Consider the following 12,178-nt stretch of genomic DNA (forward strand, 5'->3'; position numbering starts at 1 on the left):
ACTGTTCAGCCCATCTCATTTACTGATGGGCCATGTCCCCTTTTCCACAGCATTTTTTTAAATTTATTTATTTACTTATTTTACTATTTATTTATTTATTTATTTATTTATTTATTTATTTATACATACATACATACATACATCCATACATACATCCTGTCTATCTGTCCAGAAGGGGCTAGCTATGAGAGGAAGGTGCTTGTTGGGCATCCAGTTGTAAATAAGGCTGGGAATAAATAGCTGAATATTAATTCATTTGAGTAATATTAAAACTGTTCAAGTAGAAAACAATTGCTTTCTTTTCTGTTTGCCCAGAGATCTGACTGACTGCAACTTGGCTTGGAAAGAAGACGGCCGGCCCTGCTGGACAGAGACCTCCCTCCTGCTTTGGGTGGGGCGGCTGAGTGAACGTGGGTGGGTCGACCAGTTTACATGTTTATTTCCACGTTTTGTCTTTTATGGATTGAATGGATGTGTCTCATTTTTTTTTTCACGATTGCTTGCTTGCTTGCTTGCTTGCTTGCTTGCTTGCTTGCTTACTTACTTACTTACTTACTTACTTATCTGTTCAGCCCATCTCATTTACTTACTTCTTTAAAAAAAAATGACCCACCTAGTTATTTACTTACTTACTTACTTACTTGTTCATTCATTCCTTCACTTCCTTATATATATCTTCCTTTCATATATCTGTTTATTTATCTGCTGATTTAGCGTGACTCATTTACTTATTGAATGTTTCAACTATTATTTAGTTTTATTCATTTATTCATTCTTTATGTCTATTTTTATGTATGTATTTACTTACTTAATTTTTTTTTTACTTTTTAAAATTAAATTTTTTCTTTCTTTGGGAATGTAGATTCTTTCTTTCTTTCTTTCTTTCTTTCTTTCTTCCTTTCTTTCCTTCTTTCTGTCTCCTGACTGTCACTGGCTAAGAAAATGGTGGCCTCCATGTCACTGGTCAGCATAGCAGCTCCTAAAATGGAATTTGATGAAGGGATACATAGATAGATAGATAGATAGATAGATAGATAGATAGATAGATAGATAGATAGATAGATAGATGAGGATGCGCACACACACACATATGCACGCACGTGCATGACATGTACAGATGGGGGGCGATTCCAATGTTTTCAGAGGAAGGTGCTCGCTGGTAATAATAAATGTGCTGGTAAATAAGGCTGGAAATAGCTGAATATTAAATCATTAAAACTCTTCAAATAAATAAAAAGCAATTCCATTTCTCTCTCTCTCTCTCTTTCTCACCATATACCAGCACATCTGAACTGACTGCAACATACAAAAGAAGAAGAAACACGGAAAGAAGACATCCCTGCTGGACAGGATCTGAGATGAGAATAAATTCATCGAATGGCTGCCAACAGCATTTCATTGAGAAGAGATTCCACATTTTATGCTGTACAGTTACTTAGTTAGATAGATAGATAGATAGATAGATAGATAGATAGATAGATAGATAAAGAGAGGCCTGTGAACTGGGGTGGGGTGTGGCTTCTCAGGTCACCTCAGGTCAGGGAGGGGCTGAGGAGTGTCCCATTGGCCTTGACAATAGGCACGAGTCAGACGTTAATGTCAGGGCAGGGCCTGAGAGTTCCTCAAAGGGAATGAATGGAGACCCTTGCTTACCTAAGAAATGCCTGACCTTGGAAAAGGACTTGTGGAAAGCGGGCGGGCCCTTGAAACTGTGGTTTCACGTCTTACTAGAAAGCTCCCTCTTGGAAGGGAAAGTCATCGTGATATCTTACTCTTTTCCCAAGGATACCCTACCTACCCTTCTGATCATTCTTACTGAATTAAGTCTTCCACTGCAAGCAAATAAATAAATAAATAAATAAATAAATAAATGAGTGAGTGAGTGAGTAAGTGAGTAAGTAAGTAAGCAAATACGTGGATGGATGAACAAATAAATACAAAGTTTGCTGTTGTTGACTGACTTTTGATTTCATAATGAATCTCTCTCTCTCTCTCTCTCTCTCTCTCTCTCTCTCTCTCACACACACACACACACACACACACACACACACACACAAACACTAAATATACAATAAAAGGAAGCATAACACCTTTACTCGGGGGGCAGAGTGAACTCTGAAAGTTTTCCAGGCGGGGGGGGGGGGGGAGAGACAGAATATAAGAAAAAAATGAGAAACAAGGAAAAATAGTGTTGGCTGGCTGGACGGCTTTCAGTTCCCTGACAGAAATGAGCCCATTGTGGAGGAAACACAAAGTTGTTACACTATGTGGGTGTGATGAGGAGAGATTGTGAGTGAGTGTCCTGTCAGAACAAAGTTAGTCCCATAGTTGATGAAATTCATTATCCCAAAACTTCAGCAGAATATATCCCAAGTTTGCAAATGTGTGATCAGCTTGTGACAGGTTGGGCTGGAGATGCTGAGAACTGGGGAGCCCTCAATGCAAGAGCAGACACTCATTCCCATGAAGAGGGAGAGAGGGAGGGAGGGAGGGATCATTCATTCCTATACTCAAGTTTAAAGAAAGATGAGTGAGTGGCTATCTATGGAGAGACCACTCACAGATATGAAAAATCATTTCCTAAAAATCAAATTTCTCAGTCAGTATGCAACTGCTATGGTGCTTCTCCTAGATAGAGCAAAACACACAAACAAACAAACTGATTCCTTGATCTAGAGCCACAGTGCACATGCTGTGGAAAAGGGGACATGGCCAACTTGAATCACAATATTCATCAGAGCATGAAAAGAGCGTAAAAAGGACACAGAGGAGAGATAATTGTGGTCCTTCCTTTCTCCCTCCCTCCCTCCCTCCTTCCCTCAGGAAGTGACTGACAGATGAGACTTTGTCCAAGCAGGTTCTGTCTGAAATACCAGATTTGAGTTTCCCCCTCTGTGGGTATTAGTTAATCAGTCCTCCCTTCTTTCTGTAGGAAGGTGGTGCATGTCTCTCAGAACTTACCTGGTTTCCTCTGCACAAGGTGAACCAGGGAAAAGCTTTCTAAGCCTTATTCAGACCTATAGAGGCTGCGCTGTGTGTGACTTCAGAGACCTCAGGGAGTATAGGGGTGGGTGGGTGGGTGGGTGCTTGATGCTTCAGACTCATGTCATTGAAGGACATAACATAGTCTGGATTCACAGAGATTCACAACACAGAGCCATTGTCACTTACTAACAGCTCAGGACACCCAGAGCTAACAAGAAATTGCAGTCTCAGCCGGGCTTTAATCACAGCACACACACAGATCTCTGTGAATTCAAAGATGGCCTGATTTACAGAGTGAGTTTTAGGACAGCCCAAGATACACAAAGAAACCCTTTCTTGAAAAACAAAGCAAAACAGCAAAAGAAAGAAAGAAAAGGAAAAAGAAAAAAATGGCAGTCTCTTTCCACTCTCTCCTCCATTGGCTCTTAAAGAGCTCTCAAGCTGAACTGGAGACCATGGTGTCACTCAAAACTGGGAAGCCAGAAACCTTAGGGGGGTCACAGGAGTCGGACTGACTGCAGCACTTGATGCCTCAACCCTGCTAATGGCTGTGATATAAGGCATGGTAAAATACGGGCTTTGGCAGAGCGCTACTCCCCTTTCTCTATTATTATTGCTACACAACGAAAAGGACGGGGGGGGGGGGGATGATGTGCAGTCAGTGCTGGTATTGAAATCTCACTGACTCCTTCCGCACTCCTTGTCAATTCCCGACTTTGTCAAATCAACTATCGTGAATCTTTGATGTGGGTTGGCCTTTTAGGAACTCAGAGAAACAAGACAGACAGACCTGTTTCATCCCAGAAACCTCCCAGTTCCTGAGCCCTAGCCCTGGAAGTCTCAAAGCCATCACATCCAGAAATCTCTCTAGTCCCTGCTAGTGGTGAACTCACTTCGTCTTCCCCAGGACCACTAATTATTTCTCCATGTTTTCCTGTGAGATCTGAGGCCAGCTTTCTTCTTCCTCCCTCTGGCCTCTCCACGAACGATCTCCATTCTCTAGACAACATGTCTAGAACCGAGTCTTATAGGCACCGAGAGAGTGTGTCTTGAGGGCAGTTGGCGTTTCTAGGACACGAGTGACATCACAAAATTCCGAGAGCTCTCTGAGATACCGTAGAATTTCCAGAGAAGGGACTGCTGATGTCATGAGGCACGGCCTTTACCTCCTTGCTAATATTTCTCCCCGAACTGACCGACCAACCGGAACCTGAGGTTTCCTTTCCAGGAGTCTCTCCTGCGACACAGAGGGAGCCATTCAGGATTTCCTCCTTCCAAAACCAGAAATTTCTCTCTGCTTCATTAATATCTTCTCACTACTTCCTGAACCCATGGGGAGTTAGTTAGTTGAACACTCACTTTTTTCATGAATGACCCTTCCTCCCTCTCCTGAACATCTCATATTACTGATTCATACTCAGTAAATCAGTAATGTGAGAAATTAGGCCAGGAGGACACGGAAGATGAGGGTTGAGTCTTCTGAAGTGCACTTAGGGAAGGCTAAACTTAAGGGAATTTGACTCTGAGTGGCAAGACATGAATAGCTGCTGCCAAGGCACAGATACAGGCACCAACTGGGCCCTCGGCATCCTCCTGCATCATCAGAGCTGTGTGAGGGGCCGTGTTCAACAGGAGAGGGCATTTTCGAGGACAGCACTGTTTTCTTTTTCTTCTTTCTTTCTTTCTTTCTTTCTTTCTTTCTTTCTTTCTTTTTTTTTTTTTTTCGAGACAGGGTTGTTCTGTAGTTTTTTTTTTTTTTTTTTTGGAGCCTGTCCTGGAACTAGCTCTTGTAGACCAGGCTGGTCTTGAACTCACATGCTTTCTTTTTTTTTTTTCTATTGGATATTTTTGGCTTCTTTGGTTTTTTTTTTTTTCGGGGTTTTTTTTTTTTTTTTTTTTGGTTTTTTTTGAGACAGGGTTTCTCTGCGGCTTTGGAGCCTGTCCTGGAGCTAGCTCGGTAGACCAGGCTGGTATTTTTGGCTTCTTTATCAAAGATCAGGTGTTCGAAGATGTGTGGATCGATATCCGGGTCTTCTATTCGGTTCCATTGGTCCTCCTGTCTGTTCTTATGCCAGGACCAGGCTGTTTTCAGAACTGTAGCTTACAGAGTGTTCTTGCAGGTGGGGCACAGAAGAGGTTAATTACGGTACCTTAGTTCTTCTGCTTTTCTAGCAGACCGGAGCACAGCTGACAGAAATCCAGTAGAGATGGTGTCAAGGTTCACACTGACACTAACAGCTGTAACTTGAGCAGGATTTGTGATCCACATGAAATTTGCAATGAATTGCAGCAAATCTGTGACACTCTAACTCGCTCAGGCTCAGTATCTGAACATACAGATGTTTGCAATGATCACTGGCTTCAGGATTTTTTTTTTTGTTGTTGTTGTTTTGTTTTTCCACGAGACAGGGTTTCCCTGTAGCTGAAGTTTAATGGCCTGGTGTTTTTGTGACTTACTGCTTCAAAGAACTTCTCCATTTCTTTATCCCTAAGTGAAAAGAAATATAATCACTAAATACTTCTTAAAAACCATTCTTCCTTGAAATATATAGACCACTGAGAATAATCCTTGACAGAATGGGAATACAAAATCCTTATCACACCACTTTAAGATTCAATTGAACAGAAAACATGTTGTTCTGTACTGAAGCTCTGAGGTCCCATCTTATGAATAGGCTGTTTAGGACCAACTTACTTGAAGACATCTGGAAAGAAGCTGTGTAATGACATTCCTCCTAAGACTCACTTCCAAGTTTTAGAACTTTGTAGATAATACACATTTAAGCATAAGGGTGCCTACCCATTTTCTGATTCAAGTAATGTTCTCATCATTCAGTGATTTCTCCTCCCTTTTTCTTTTGGGGAGTGGCATGATTAGATCAGGAAAAGAAGGATGTGTGTGGCAAGTCGGTGCCCACTCAGAGTCACCCACACATTTGAGGACAGAACAGAGAAACAAGATCGGCCGGGGGGGGGGAGGGGAGAATTCTGCTGAATGAAATTAGAGTTATGGATAGCTGCCAGCTATCTCTTGGCTTCTGTAAGTACAGGAACTCAACAAAGACAGAGACATGCCAGACAGGAGGTTTTGGTAAAAATCTGAACTGAACTGTGTAGAAACTGGCTATTACGTATTAGTGTTTTCAGAGTTATGTCTGAGGAACCTTCTACTTAAATGAAATAAAACCAAATCCTTTCAAACATCCAGGTGTCCTCTAAGGGGGCATGGAAAACAAAACAAAACAAAACAAAAAGATAAGAGGGATTTTAGTTGTTCCAAAAACCATCAGGAACAAAACTTCCCCAGGAGAATAGCAAGAGTTCATTGGGCAACTGTCCGTCTCCTGTTGCATCGTTTCAAGTTTTTCTAACTTGAGACTGGATGGTGTCAGCTGTAAGATTTTCATCTTTTACGCTTGAATTCACTCATTGCAAAAAAAAAAAAAACAAACCCTTATTTATTTTTTTATTTCACATTTTAACTTGATTTTTTTTCTTTTTTGAGACAGGAATTGGCTTTTTATTTATGCTCCAGACAATCTGTCTCACTACATGGCCCAGGACTTCTTCTTTCTGAACACTTCTGTTGCAATTACAATCTTTTTTTTGAAAAAATTATTTATTTATTTATTATGTATACAGCATTCCTTCCATGCATGACTGCAGGCCAGAAGACCCCATTACAGATGGTTGTGAGCCACCATATCGTTGCTAGGAATTGAACTCAGGACCTTTGGAAGAACAGTCAGTGCTCTTAACCTCTGAGCCATCTCTACAGCCCCTGAAAATATAATCTTAAAAGAAAAAGTAAAATTAAAATGAATGGCCTGGCATTAACAAAGACAAAAAAAAAAAAAAAAAAAAAAAGAAAAAGAAAAAGAAAAAAAACCCTGCATTTTCTTGCTTGCTTTTTTTTTTCTCTTCTTTTATTATTTTTTGAGGCACGGTTTCTCTGTGTAACAACCCTAGCTGTCCTGGAACTCAGTTTATAGACCAGGCTGTCTTGTTGGTAACGTTCTCTTTTTATTCTTATTTCCTATCTGTAAATCCACATTTCTCTCTCTCTCTCTCTCTCTCTCTCTCTCTCTCTCTCTCTCTCTCGTCTCTCTGTCTCTGTCTCTCTCTCTATCTATCTCTCTCTCTCGCTTTCTCTCTCTCTCAATTTATTTATTTTTTGTTTGGTTTTGTGTTTTGCTTTATGAGACAGGGTTTCTCTGCTGCTTTGGAGACTGTTCTTGGAACTAGCTCCTTTCTTGTAGACCAGGCTGGCCTAAAACTTCCAGAGATCCTGCCTCTGCCAGATATGGAGCCAGTGCTCTTGAATGCCTTCATCTGGTGAGGTCAAAATATACCCCCCCCCACACACACCAAACACAAACACAGGCACAGGCACACCCAGAGACACATAAATAAACTTTTCAATTAAGAGCCTGGAGAGCTAGTTTGGCGGCTCTTCCTGAGAAATTGGGGTCAATTCCCAGCACCTGCATGGTTAAATAAATCATAAAAAAAAAATTCTTTAAGAAATTGAAATTAAACTACACAACTGGAAACACTGTCTCAAATAAAAGTAAAATAAAATGTAAAAGAGTGCAGTGCTAAGTGCAGTTATGAAAATGTTTGGAAATATGACACCTTCCCTGTCTCCCCCACATACACAGGCACACCGAGAGAGGTTTAAATAAAATTTGAAATTGGCTGGGCAGTGGTGGTGGCACATGCCTTTATTCCCAGCACACATGGGGCAGAGGCAGGTGAATTTCTTGGGAGTTGGAAGCCAGCCTGGTCTACAAGAGCTAGTTCCAGATCAGCTAGGACTGTTTCCCAGGGAAACCCTGTCTCGAAAAACAAAACAAAAAAATTAAAATTGAAGTAAATGTACAAGCCAAAGCTACAGGCCCTGGCCTCCACTCCTGCCCCTGAGGGCACCCGGTAAAAGTGAGAAGGCAGATTTCAGAGACTAGTAAAGTTCAAGGTCACCAGCCCTTCCTAACAGCTAGAACTCCTTGCTGAACCATTAAAGGGTGAGTCGAAGGAGGGCAGTGGTGGCGCACGCCTTTACTCCCAGCACTCGGAGGCAGAGGCAGGCAGATCTCTGGGAGTTCCAGGACAGGCACCAAAGCTACAGAGAAACCTTGTCTCAAAAAACCAATAAATAATATAATATAATATAATATAATATAATATAATATAATATAATATAATATAATATAATGGGTGAGGCTACAACTTGATTGGTCTGCTTAGATATGCATTTTTAAAATTTTTTTTGGTTTTTTTAGATATGCATATTTTTGTTAGAGTCGTTTTTGTTTTACTGGGCAGGAAAAGATATCCAAGTGGAAATTTTTCCACAGCTGCTTTAATTTTCTCAGACTCTGTATTTAGTATGAGAAGTGGGGTAGGTTGTACAAACACAACTACTGAAGAAAAGAAACCCCAAGAAAGCAAGTGAGTGGTTGCCATGGTGAAATGTCTTTGAAAGGCATTTAGGTGACTGGGAACTGCCCTTGCTGCCTCCCTCCTTTCCTCACTCTCACCAATCCATAATTGTGGCAGCCCCTTGGCCCACATAGTCCTTTCACTGATCGGTCAGACACACTCTTTGCTTTATTTTTTAATTTTTGAATTATGGGTGAAGTCAATTCATTGAGCTCTTAGATTATTATTATTATTATTATTATTATTATTATTATTATTATTATTATTAATTTATTTGTGGTTTTTCTACATAGGGATTCCCTGTGTATGCTTGTTTGCCCTGGAACTCACTTTGTAGACAAGGCTGGCCTCAGACTCACAGAGATCTAGCTGCCCCTGCCTCTACCTCTGCCTGCTAGTGCCGGAATAAAAGGCCTGTACTAAACACATGTTTAGTTTCTCTGTGTCTGTCGTCTCTTTGCCTGCAGAACAAGGTAGCCTCAAACTCACAGCGATCTGCCTGCCTCTGCCTCTCCTGATCTCTGAGGGCTGAGAACTGAGAATAAAGAAATGTGCTGCCCAAAATATACTGCTGCTGCTGCTGCTGCTGCTGCTGCAATTAAAAAAAAAATAAATTAAAATAAAATAACCTGAGATAAACAAAGAAAAAAAGGACAACACCAGTTTTTCTTCCTTCTTTTCTTCCTTCCTTCCTTGTTTTTTTTTTTTTTTTTTGTTTTCTTCTTTTATTATTTTTTTGGTACAGGGTTTATCTGTATAATACCTTTAACTCACTATATAAACCAGGCTGTCATCTTGGTGACATTATGGTTTTGTTTCTTATTTCCTGTTTGATCATTTCTTCTCTCTCTCTCTCTCTCTCTCTCTCTCTCTCTCTCTCTCTCTCTCTCACACACACACACACACACACACACACACACACACACACACACACAGATTTAATTTATGTTTTTTATTTTTGTTTGTGTTTTTGTTTTGATTTTCAAGGCAGGGTTTTCTCTGTTGCTTTGGAGCCTGTCTTTGAAACTAGCTCTCGTCGACCAGACTGGCCTCAAACTCCCAGAGATCCACCTGCCTCTCTGCCAGATATGGAACCAGTCCTTTTGAATGCTTTCATCCTTCCTGGTCTTTAAAAATTTGAAATGAAACTAAGTTCTACACAACTGGAAAGACTCAAATAAAAGTTAAATAAAATGTTCTGAAATAGGACACCTTCCCTGCCCTCCCCACAAGGTCACACTTGGTGCAGACAGACCAAGAGATACAAACAAAATTTGAAATTAAACTAAATGTACATGAAACTAACAGAATGAGATACCAAAAACTTAGTTGGGTTGTCACTGTGGTACACATCTTTTATTCTATCATCCAAGAGACAGAGACAGGTGTACCTCTGTGAATTCCCAGGCTTTGTAGAAAGGCCCCCATCCCAAATTAAATAAATAAATATATATATGTTCAACCAAAAAAAAAAAAAAAAGGAAGAAAAGAAGAAAGAAACATTATGAACTGTCTCCTTGTTTCTAGAAACTTGTTTTGATTTGCGTTTCTCTGATGACTAAGGGTGTTGAACATTTCCTTAAGTGTCTTTCAGCCATTTTAGATTCCTCGGTTGAGTGTTCTCTGTTTAAGTCTGTACTCCATTTTGTGAATTGGATTATTTGTTCTTGAGATGACCAATGTCTTGAGTTCTTTGTATGTTTTGGAGCTCAGACCTCTGTCTGATGTGGGGTTAGTGAAGATCTTTTTCGTTTTGTCTTGTTGGCCATGTCCTTTGCTTTACAGAAGAAGCTTTTCAGTTTCACGAGGTCCCATTGATTAATTTTGTTTCTCTCAGAGTCCCTGCTACTGGAGGTAGATTTAGGAAGCGGTCTCCTGTGCTGATGCGTTCAAATGCGTTTGATATTTTTATTTTTATATTCTTTTATTGTGGATGAAGTAAATTATTTGAACTCTCAAATATTTTTATTGTTATTATCTCTTTATTTGTTTGTTTATTTGTGGTTTTTCAACATAGGGTTTCGTTGTGTACCCTTGTATGCCCTGGGACTCACTTTGTACACAAGAAAGACTGGCCTCAGACTCACAGAGAGCCATCTGCCTCTGCCTCCTAATGCTGGGATTAAAGGCAAAACAACCTTTTTTATATATTTATTTTTCTAATGATTTATTTTATCGGCATTGGTGTTTTGCCTGCATGTATGTCTATCTGAGGGTGTCAGATCTTGGAGTTACCGACAGCTGTTAACTGCCATGTGGGTGGTAGGAATTGAACCTGGGTCCTCTGGAAGAGCAGTCAGCACTCTTAACCACAGAGCCATCTCTCCAGGCCCCACCTTTTTTTTGAAAACAGGGTTTCTCTGTGTCACTTTGCCTGGCCTTGAATCTCAATCTGCAGAACAAGGGAGCCTTAAACTCACAGTGATCTGCCTGCCTTTTTATCATCTCTCTCTCTCTCTCTCTCTCTCTCTCTCTCTCTCTCTCTCTCTCTGTCTGTCTGTCTGGCTATCTAGCTATCTATCCATTCATTTATTAGTTTATGTATTTATTTATTTTTTGGTTGTTGTTGTTGTTTTCTGAGACAGGATTTCTCTCTAGCTTTGGAGTCTGTCCTGGATCCAGACCTGGTCACAGCTGTACCGGAAAATAAAATAAAACAAACAAACAAAAACAAAAACAAAGCAAAGCAAAGCAAAAGCCAGGCAGGACTGTATGGTTGACCTTCCCTTTTCCCCTCCCCCATGGGCTCCTCAGAGGCGGTGCGGCCTCCTGCAGGGGAATCCACAGAGCCTCTGCCCAAGGCTCCCCAGGGAACCCACTCTCTCCCTTTCCCCCAGCCCCAGGGCTGCCGGCCACATCTATCTCAGGCATAGGTGGCGGGCACTCTGGCTATCCGGGACGTGACAGACACAGATACACAGAAGCAGGGAGGAACGGTGCCCACTCTCTCACTAGATGCAGGCATGCAGGAGGAACAATGAAAGAATGAGAACTGGAGAGATGGAATTTCTGGAATGTCCAGAAACCACATGGTGGGGATCTAGTGACCTCTTCTGGTGACAGGGAGTACAGCAGAGATTTGGGTTCTTGTGCTCCTGAGATGTAACCCCCACAAGGCAGCAGCTCATAAGTGATTGTAAATCCAGTCTCACACGACTGCACATAAAATAAAGTTAAATAAATCATAAAAAATTCTTTAAAAATTTGAAATTAAAATAAGTTCTACACAACCGGAAAGACTGTCTCAAATAAAAGTAAAATAAAATGTTCTAAAATAGGACAACTTCCCTGCCCCCCCACCCCCACAGGGACACACTTGGTGCAGACCAAGAGATACAAACAAAATTTGAAATTAAACTAAATTTACAAGAAACTGAGCCTGGTTATTGTGGTGCACATCTTTTATTCTATCATCAAAGAGACAGAGGCAGGTGGACCTCTGTGAATTCCCAGGCTTTATAGAGAGGCCCCCAACCCAAATAAAAAAAAAACATATATAAAAGTTTAACCAAACACCACCCCCCCCAAAAAAAAGGAAGGAAGGAAAGAAGAAGGAGACATTATAAACTGTCTCCTTGGTCCTAGAAACTGGATCATGGGAATTTAGGACCTATGAGACAGTGCACGAGTCTTGTGATCTCACTTGGTAGATGAGTCTGGATTTTAACTCACAGATGTCCTTCTGCCTGTGTCTCCCACGTGCTGGGATAAAGGGTTCCCTAATTCTTGAATGGCATACTGAAAGTAGTTA

The sequence above is a fragment of the Microtus pennsylvanicus genome, unplaced genomic scaffold (genome assembly GCF_037038515.1).
Source record: "Microtus pennsylvanicus isolate mMicPen1 unplaced genomic scaffold, mMicPen1.hap1 Scaffold_66, whole genome shotgun sequence".
Taxonomy (NCBI): domain Eukaryota; kingdom Metazoa; phylum Chordata; class Mammalia; order Rodentia; family Cricetidae; genus Microtus; species Microtus pennsylvanicus.